Genomic DNA, 10,291 nt, shown 5'->3' with positions numbered 1-10,291 from the left:
GCACATCAGTATAGGCGTTACAATGGTACCTCCATCAAGCCATGACAAAATATATAATTTATTTACACAACCTACAGTGAAGACATTTATGCAAGAATGCTACAATACAAAGTGATGTAGGGATCTTTTTAGGTAACCAAAGGGAAACTCGCAAAATATGTATGCTCTTCGACTTTTTTTTTAAGATGTTTGACAGAGGGAACTGTAGCTGCTATGGTCTTATCGTCCCGAAATCGAAGAGAAAAGGAAGACAGGATAGGAGAAAGCCAGCCGTTCCGAGGACGAACATTATCCCATCAGGATAAAATCCGCCCTGGGCGGGAATCGAACCCGCGGCCTAGCGCTTACAAGGCAGACGCACTACCAACTAAGCTAACTAGGTTGGCTGCTCTTCGACTTTGAAACCTTACCTAGGTATAAGTGCAACTGATCTATTGGCTTCATTAATAACCGATTTCCCTAATTATATCAACTACCAATCAATACGAGAAGAGCCTAATCCTGCATTATCCCTTTTTGTATAAAATGTTTTAATTATTATCACTATACAAAGTGTTATATTATTTACACACAATACATTGACTATTTTATCATCAAATCATTATAATATTATAATTATTTAGTATCTCATAATATTATGTGAACAATCCAAAATGTAAATTTATTAAATTTATCTTTTTACGAGGAAATGAACTTGCAATCAGTTGTACCAAGCGTCCATTTTTTACGACAAACAGTCTTGAATATACTCGGAAGTATGTGGAAAAGTACTTTTTTAATTTTATTGAGAGTACTTTGCACTGCAAATTGACTCTTAAATAGTACACTTCTTATCGCATCATATGTCGTAAAAGACGCTGGACAGTTTCAGAAAGAAGGTTTTCACTAATAAGTTCTCACATCCAGTTCTCACCTTGTCACTCACTCATTCGAGTCGTATTCTGAAGTCAGTAATGCCCAGACAAAATCATTTTGAGGGGCGCTTTCGTACTGAGTTGTACATGTTATGTGTTGGTTGTTTGTAGAACCTACCCAATAAATAGTGTAAATAATCATCGTAAATGTCTGCCGATAAATGTGTATTCCAGCGCCACGAACTTCGTGATAGGACCAGATCAGGTGATGCTTCTTAGTCAATATACATAATTATACATATTGCAATATCAAGATAATAATTATACTGTAGGTATTTAAATGCATGACATCATCGATAGGTTTGACAGAATTTAGCAGAAAAGAACCATCAAAAAGGCAATTCCCCTTATGGATAGTTCTTTTCTGTTTAATACTGTCCAGTTCACAATCTTCGCGTTTTGCTGAGTCATATTAATCACTATTTTATCACATTAATCATCCCCAATTATTCATCTCTCTATCAGCTGTATCACTAAAAGCTGATAGAGATCTAATAATCAGCTCTATCACTAATGAATAATCACCTGTCAACAAGTTCCTCTAGCGAACTTAAAGACGAAATAATATTCTTCGCAATGTTGAACTTGAATATAATTATCATTGTTTGCTAGCGGCGATAGCACGTTGAATACGTCAGTTCCCAATGGGTCACTGAAGTTAAGCAACGTTACGCGTGGTTGGTGTCCGGATGGGTGACCATCTGGGTAATCGCGTGCTGCTAGTTTTTCCTGGCCCAACTCTAGCTGGGTGAGATCCATGTAAGGCAGGGTAGCTTGTCGCCCAATAAAGGGTACCCCCATCACGAAAGAACTTAGCAGTACAGTGATGTTACACCTTTATCAAACAAATCTATCACTATACGAGCTGATAGAGATCTAAAAATCACCTTCATCACTATCTAATAATCAGCTGTCAACAAGTCCCCAAGTAAGAACGCGAATTAATTACCATAAGTCAGATTTGAGACCACTGCATGCAACCGACGACGTTAATGGCAAACTTCGTTTCCTCCGAAGTTGCCTTCGGCAGAATCCGCAATAATTTCTGTCTAAACAGTGGAATTCCAGCGGTAAATTATGACGGGATTCGATTGGTAATTATCGGGGAGATGCAGAGGAGGACTTGGCGTTTGTTCGGGGGCAGCACTGCCCGCTGGCTGCTGCAGTTGACGGAGCCAAAGACCTGTCCAGTTTCGCTAATTATGACCCGTAGTTCTTTTCTGCAGACTTGGTGTCCCTGAGGAGTTTGTTAAGATCCCTTCCAAGGAAAGATAAGCCGAGGATAAAAGGTTTAAATTGCCAGCCTAGTTAGCTTAGTTGGTAGTGCGTCTGCCTTGTAAGCGCTAGGCCGCGGGTTCGATTCCCGCCCGGGGCGGATTTTATCCTGATGGGATAATGTTCGTTCTCGGAACGGCTGGCTTTCTCCTATCCTGTCTTCCTTCTCTCCTCGATTTCGGGACGATAAGACCATAGCAGTTAAAGTTCCCTCTGTCAAACCTCTTAAAAAAAAAAAAAAAAAAAAAAAAAAAAAAAAAAAAAAAAAAAAACAAAAAAAATGGATAAAAGTTGCACGACTACACTTCCAATGCAACCGCAATGGCTCTGAAATGTTTCTTCCTCACCATCTCTCCTCAGGTATGGCTGTGTTAACCCCGCGAAGCCCCCGGGAGCGCGCAGCGCGACCGTATACGCAACCCCGCGTAGCGAACACGCGAAGCCCCCGGGGGGTGGAGGGGGGCGAAGCCCCCCTCCCGAGCACGAAGTGCGAGTATTATGGATACCCGTATCCGAGATTTTATGTTTTCTTGTATCTTGCATTGAGAGTCTGAGTTCTAGGGTTGTGAGGTTTGCTTCGAATTGTCTGGATTCCAGGGTGCAAGTTGTAACCTTCAACCAGTACTTGCTACAATGATGCTCTCGGGTCGGTACGAATGACACCTTTTCAACAACAGTCGACATTTTACACTTCTCGTTAAGTTGATCTTGGAAATTTCGTTTTCTTTGGATATAACATAACATCATAATTATTTCAAAGAAGAACACATTTCAACACCTTAGTTTGAGTGACGTAGAACCAATTTCTACGTAATGAGAGTTCGTATCTGATTCCATGAATACAAAGAAGGAAGAAACACACTTATACTGGGTGGATTAGAATTCCTGCTAACGAATTACGAGTAGCAAAGGTTGAGTGAGAAGGGCATCCACTCGTAAAAAATTTGTAGCCAAAACCAAATGTCAGCCCAAAGCAATCACCTAGCTAGGGCTGATTGAGAGGCTGACGAAATACGCCGACCCCGTCTGATCACAGGAAAAGGCGAAGAAGATTAGAATTCCTGTTTTCCTGTTCTGATCAGTTATCTACATACGTACGTATAAATGCTTCTGCTTGCAATAGAGATAACTCAGCTAACTTTTTTCCCTCTTAGCAAACTCAGATTTTAAACGGGGGCAGGAAAGATTTGGACAAGTCAGCCCTCACACATACCAATTTTGCCCAAATCTGTCCCTTGAGAGACCCAATTTGAAAGCTTCATAAAAATTCCATTTCTGGTTCACCCATGTTCTTCGAACTTGGCGAACTAGTAAGCAAAACTTGGTACTTTCTTATGAACTCTTACATTGTTTTGCATAAAGCTCCTTTTACTACAGGGCATTTCATACTTCATTGAGTAAACTATAACTGGTTCACCCATGTTCTTCGAACTTGGCGAACTAGTAAGCAAAACTTGGTACTTTCTTATGAACTCTTACATTGTTTTGCATAAAGCCCCTTTTACTACAGGGCATTTCATACTTCATTGAGTAAACTATAAAAAAAGAGAGAAGTTTTATACAAAAAATAAAAGCGTTTTATAATACAAAAGTAGGACTTTATACCCGTGGTACGCCCTCTTTGTTATAAAACTGTCGGATTATGATTTTTATATCTATTTTGTGTAAATACTGTAAATAGTTTTGCTCGGAAAGAAAACAGTAGGTTGAGGGAATTTGTGCTGAATGTTTCTCAAGTCTGAGTTAACTCTGCTTAAAGTATGGGTAAAATCGAGGAGTTATGATCGTATCGCCTACGCGTCGTTATGGGCTGCCGTATCGGGAACGTTATGAATTATCGGATTGTGCAGTTCGGTATTGGGTTATATTCGGTATTGGGCTATTTGGTGTCCGACGGGCCATGATTTGAACTTGTGGAATGTGAATTTAGTATCGGTAATCGGTATCCATCCATTTGTGAGTCGCTGGTAATTTTGATTGTATTTTGAGTAGTCCACTTCTCTGATTTCAAATGACTTCAAATTTAAAACAGTTTGGCGAAAATTTATGACCTATCTTTACAAAGGAATACCTAAGCAGCTGAGATTCCTGCCTAAAACCCTTTAAATATTGTAAAGCTTCCTTCCATTTCGGGAACTGCATATGCTTAACCTCCCTTTAGCTCGTGCTTTCCTTCTTCATTCTTATTTCGTTGCAAAGTCATTACATCCCAACAAGGTGAAAAAATCCAGTGGTAACGCGCTTGCTTGCCATGCAGAAGGACATGGGTTCGAATCCCACCATCGACAAAAATTTAAGTCCACTTCTCTGATTTCAAATGACTTCAAATTTAAAACAGTTTGGCGAAAATTTATGACCTATCTTTACAAAGGAATACCTAAGCATCTGAGATTCCTGCCTAAAACCCTTTAAATATTGTAAAGCTTCCCTCCATTTCAGGAACTGCATATGCTTAACCTCCCTTTAGGCTCGTGCTCTCTTTCTTCATTCTTATTTCGTTGCAATGTCATTACACCCCAATAAGGTGAAAAAATCGAAGCAATTCCAGAATTTTGTGAGCAAAAGCCGATTTCTATCGATCTTCAAAGGCTTAGGATCTCATTTGTGTCAGAAAGTTATGACCAGAGCATCTGGTGTGTCAAATTTCCTTCTGTGAATTCGGTGAAGGCGTGGGCACGGAGCACTATCCAGGAGTATTCAGGTGTTTGGTTTGAACTTATAGAGTAATATTTTTTTAATCAAATGAGCATCTGGTGTGTCAAATTTCCTTCTGTGAATTCGGTGAAGGCGTGGGCACGGAGCACTATCCAGGAGTCCTCAGGTGTTTGTTTTGAACTTATAGAGTAATATTTCTTTAATCAAATAAGTCTACTTATAAGTACAAAACAATACAATAAGTACAAAACAATACAGTTGTACAAAACAATAAAGTCTACTTGTTATTGACAAATTGGAGACCGACTTTTTTTTCTCGTAATATTGTGATTCGTTTTTTATAAGGCTATAAAATTTGATTCTTTTTTCTCTCGGAATACAGTTTTGACAATCAAAATCTTCGTTGGAATTTTTTTGGCATGCGTTCAGATTTTTTCGTCTGATTCATTTTTTAACACACATGAATGGATGTCTGATATCGCGACCTCTTCGGTGATTCCTGAAAGTTTTACACTTAGTGGAACCGTTGTCACTGAGCTGATTTCTCGATTCTGGCTTTGGTTTTTCACTTTTCTTTTTCAAGCGATACGAGGATAGCACGTTGAATGGACCAGTCAACCAGTCCTCAATGGATCACCGAAGTTGAGTAAACAACGGCAATTTTACGTGTGGCCGGTACGCGGATGGGTAACCAAGTTGCCATTCCCGTCCCCCTGGAGGCGTTTTCTACCACCTAACCTTTAGAGCTCCATTATTATGTGGTCAAAATCTCAAATAAATGAGGATAAAATTCCATGCCTCGAACCCACGTCCTCCTGTTTACCAGGCGAGCGTCTTGACCACTACGCTACCGAGGTAGGTGTGGCCGGTACGCGGATGGGTAACCAAGTTGCCATTCCCGTCCCCCCGCCTTTTCCCGGTCCCACTCAGGTTGGGTGAGATTAACGTGAGGAGGCGGATGGCTTGTAGAATGGAGGTGAAAACCTCCTTCAGTTCCGTCACTAAAAACCTTTACAGTTATACCTGGGTTAAGTGACGTTAAACGCCTTGGAAAAAGAATCACTTTCACGACTATCTAAAAACCTTTACAGTTATACCTGGGTTAAGTGACGTTAAACGCCTTGGAAAAAGAATCACTTTCACGACACGACTAATACCTGCCTTGGTGGTGTAGTGGTCAAGGCGCTCGCCTGGTAAACAGGAGGGCGTGGGTTCAATCCCAGCCGAGGTATAGAATTTTATCCTCAATACTATTTGAGAATTTGACCACAATAATAGTAGCAGCCTACTGCTGGAGTAAAGGGACTTTTCAGTCCTATGCGAGCAGTATAAATAAGCACAATAGTAGCAGCCTACTGCTGGAGTAAAGGGACTTTTCAGTCCTATGCGAGCAGTATAAATAAGCACTATTATTATTATTATTTTGAGTTTCGATTACTATCGACTATGTCTTCCTGTCAAATCACACATCCTATTCCTATGGTCACTGAAGACTCTGCCCAAGACACTCGTCTCTTCTTTGCTCTTTCTTTATCAAAACCCATCAAATTATTCATTATTAATTTTGTAATTTGTATAACTTTCCGAATAGAGACTCACATCCTCTTTCGCCCTAGTCACAAGAAATAAACATGATAGTGTACATAAAATAAATACAGGGTGGCTCAAAGTCTTCAGCGGAGGTCGAAAAAAGAACGAGGAGAGGATAAGAGAAAGCCAGCCATTCCTAGAACAATACTCATCTGTTGAGGATAAAGTCCTCCCCCCCCACCTTCCGGCGGAAATCGAACTAGTGACCTACAAGGCGGACGCTCTATGCTCCAAGCTAACTAGGCTGACACAGATTCTTCTAGAATCAAGGATTTTTATCTTGAAAAAAAAAAAAAAATGTGGAAAGTTTCATGCCGTTTGATCTCACCTACGTTACGCTACGTTTATAGAAAATGAGGGTTTTTTACACATTGAGGAGCGAATAACTCTGGAATTTTTAATAGAGTGGACCCCCTCCCCTCCCCGTAAAATAATCCACAGATTATAGAATAGAATAATACCTTGTTTATCCTGCCAGAATGAGACTGAAAAGTATAGAAACGTCTGTTTAAAATATGGGCACAACTTTTCCAAATCACCCTGTATACAAATAACAACATGACACCGTGTTCTTTCTGATTTAAACATAATGTCCGTAACGTCGCGCTCAATTTCGTTCATGCGCGCATCGCTCGGTGTTTCCGAAACATTTGAACCGGGATGAATTAATCATCCGGTACGCCGCGCGCACAGACCCCCTGGTCAGTTTTTTGACATGTGTCACTGACTCACTTTGTCATGCGGATGGGAGAATGTTTTGACCTGGGTATTTTTTTGAAATGTGTCACTGAATCACTGCATTAGACGGATGAGAAATTGTTTGTTCCGTTTTTTTTTTTTTTTTTTTTTTTTTCTTTCACTTTTTGTTTAATTGTTTGCTAATTTGTAAAAAGTTTACTGATTTAAAGTTCACTGGTTTGTTTGGCGACAAAGTTCTTTTGGTTATATGTGTCTTTTTTATTTTTGTGGATGATGCTGTTTATTTGTATTATATATCGTAGGGTCCAGTGGGATGACAAAAGGTTGTTTTTTCCCTTTTTTTTTTTTTTTTTTTTTTTTTGGTTTTTGTTTTTTTTTTGTTGTTTTTTTTTTTTTTTTTGTTTCGTTTTTTTTTTTTTTTTTTTTTTTTTTGTTTGTTTTTTTTTTTTTTTTGTTGTTTTTTTTTTTTTTTTTTTTTTTTTTTTTTTTTTTTTCTTTTTTTTTTTTTTTTCTTTTTTTTTTTTTTTTCTTTGTGTTTTTTTTACATGTTTGCGTCTGCTGTGCATTCGGGCTTGGCGAATTTGGGAAAAAGGTTACTGGGCCGAGAAAGATGTCACCTGGGTTTTTTTTCTTTGTTTTTTTTTTTTTTTTTTTTTTTTTTTTGTTTTTTTTTTTTTTGTTTTTTTCTTTTTTGATTTTTTTTTGATGGTTTTTTTTTTTTTTTTTTTCCTTTTTTTTTTTTTTTTTTTTTTTTTTTTTTGTTTTTTTTTTTTTTTTTTTTTTTTTTTTTTTGTTTTTTTTTTTTTTTTTTTTTTTTTTTTTTTTTCTTTTTTTTTTTTCTTTTTTTTTTTTTTTTGTTTTTTTCTTTTTTAGTGGTTGTTTTAACTTCTTTCTTATCTTCTCTCTCTTGTGTGAACGTGTTTTGGTCTTTTTTTTTTTTTTCTTTCTTCCTTTTTTTTTTTTTTTTTTTTTTTTTTTTGCTTTTTTTTTTTTTTCCTTTCTTGATTTTTTTTTTTTTTTTTTTTTTTTTTTTTTTTTTTTTTTTTTTTGTTTCCGGTGTTTTTTTTTTTTTTTTTTTTTGTTTTTACATGTTTCACTCGGTTGTCATTCGCTTTGGGAATTTGGATAAGGTTCTGGGCCGAAAAGTTCACCTGGGTTTTTTTTTTTTTTTGATGATATGTGTCATTGTATTATTCGAAGTGCGGCATGGACAAAAAGGTGCGACGTGTGTGTTTGTGTGTATAAATATTTTCAAGTCCATTTCGGATTTTCATTAGTTTTTTTTATTATTTTGAAGGGGGAGGCTGTACTTTTACTTAAAAAAAAAAGAAAAAATGTGTTTTTTTTTTTTTTTAAGATGAGTGTCCCACCGCCGTTTTTATTTCGTAGCAATGGAACAACTGCCACATTAGACGCTTGTGGCCTGTGTCGTAGCATGCCCATCCCGTAGTATACCTCTCATCAGATGGGCGAGAAGAGACACGATACTTCCGTCTGTGTCGTAGCATGCCCATCCCGTAGTATGCCTCTCATCAGATGGGCGAGAAGAGACACAATACTTCCCATTTACGGTGTGAGTTAACATGCCCATCCCGTAGTATGCCTCTCATCAGATGGGCGAGAAGAAGACAAATACTTCCCATTTAGGTGCTGGGTCAACACGAGAACCAGAAAGTAACCCGTAAATTATTTGCAATCGAAAAACGAGTACAAATTTTTGTCGATGGTGGGATTCGAACCCGGGACCTTCTGCATGGCAAGCAAGCACGTTACCACTAAAATTTTTGTCGATGGTGGGATTCGAACCCGGGACCTTCTGCATGGCAAGCAAGCGCGTTACCACTGGACCAACCGTGCCCCCAGCTAGCATACTAGCTTGTTTAACTTCAGTGGTGGTGCCTTCAACACGTTATTGCCGCTGGCTTGGTGCAACTGCATGAAGTGCATATAGTAATATCACTGTCGCCTATTTGCATCATTTGTAATTCATCCATTAATTGATTCGTTCTTGAAATGACTAATGGGTCTGATGTCCCTAATTGCTCAGAATGTCTGATTCGCTAATTGCTCAGAATGTCTGATTCGCTAATTGCTCTGATTTGCTCTTGATATGTTCCAGGTAATATTATGGACGCGAGCTCCCGGTGTAATTTGATATTCAGCAGTGGCGTAGCGTGTATGTATGGCGGCCATACAACTCAAAAGTTCACTCTAATGCCCATAAATATTAATGGCATGGCATGTACTGTGATGGGACTTGGTAGACCTGTGCATGAGCCCTACACTTAAATTTAGACCACGCTACGCCACTGATATTCAGGCTAATTTCTGAGGACAGATTGTGGGTAATTTATTACCCTGATTTAAAATCGAGTTTGAGTTTGAGACGAGATGTGGAACAGGTAAAATTTTTGCCCTATTTTCTGTCTTTCCCCGCGAAACGATGTGTCGGAATTTTAGAATTGATAGAATATTAATTCGTCGCTTTTGAAATGACAGAGCCCAACGACACGACGGTTTTTTTTTTAAGTTGAGTTATTTTGCCGTTTTGGAATCAAAGGACACATTTTTTAAATTATTTACGGATTGATTATTATCATTTTGACAAAATTCCATTATTTTGAATCATTTCAAGTTGGATTTTGATGGTCTACGACTTCTGCGAGGCTCGATGTTGCAAAAAGCTTGCAATAAAGTTAATTGGGCTCTGTTGCTCGATAACGGCCGATATGTATACTGTGTGCGGACTTTGCATGATTTATGTGAATCTGATATGTAATACGCAATAAATTAAACTAATCGGTGCTTCTGTCTGATGTAGAATATGAATAATTATTTAGACCTACCTACATACCTTCTTGCCTAGGTGCCTGTATGACATAATGTAATAACCCTTAGAGCTCCATTATTATGTGGTCAAAATCTCAAATAAATGAGGATAAAATTCCATGCCTCGGCTGGGATCGAGGGATCGAGGGTTGGGAGAGAGAATCGCTGCTCTATGTTGGGGGGGATTATATTAGGTCTGGAAAATGTGAAGAGTGGGAGCATGTTGAGAAGAAGTGAAATGGGGGGGGACCAGAATGTGGGGCGGGTCGCCTATCAATACATACATACATGTTTTTACAGCATAATAGTGGGAAAATGTGGGGATTTTA

The 10,291-nt window shown here is 38.4% G+C and overlaps 1 pseudogene; it reads left to right on the top strand.

Moving 5' to 3' along the window:
* The first annotated feature begins 1,521 nt into the window (after window positions 1-1,521).
* LOC113468810 lies at window positions 1,522-1,639 on the top strand (annotated as a pseudogene).
* Window positions 1,640-10,291: the final 8,652 nt, after the last annotated feature.

This window comes from Diaphorina citri, unplaced genomic scaffold, assembly GCF_000475195.1.
Source record: "Diaphorina citri unplaced genomic scaffold, Diaci psyllid genome assembly version 1.1 scaffold859, whole genome shotgun sequence".
NCBI lineage: Eukaryota > Metazoa > Arthropoda > Insecta > Hemiptera > Psyllidae > Diaphorina > Diaphorina citri.
Note: the sequence above shows the minus strand (reverse complement) of the source record. Positions and strands in the feature narration are given on the sequence as shown.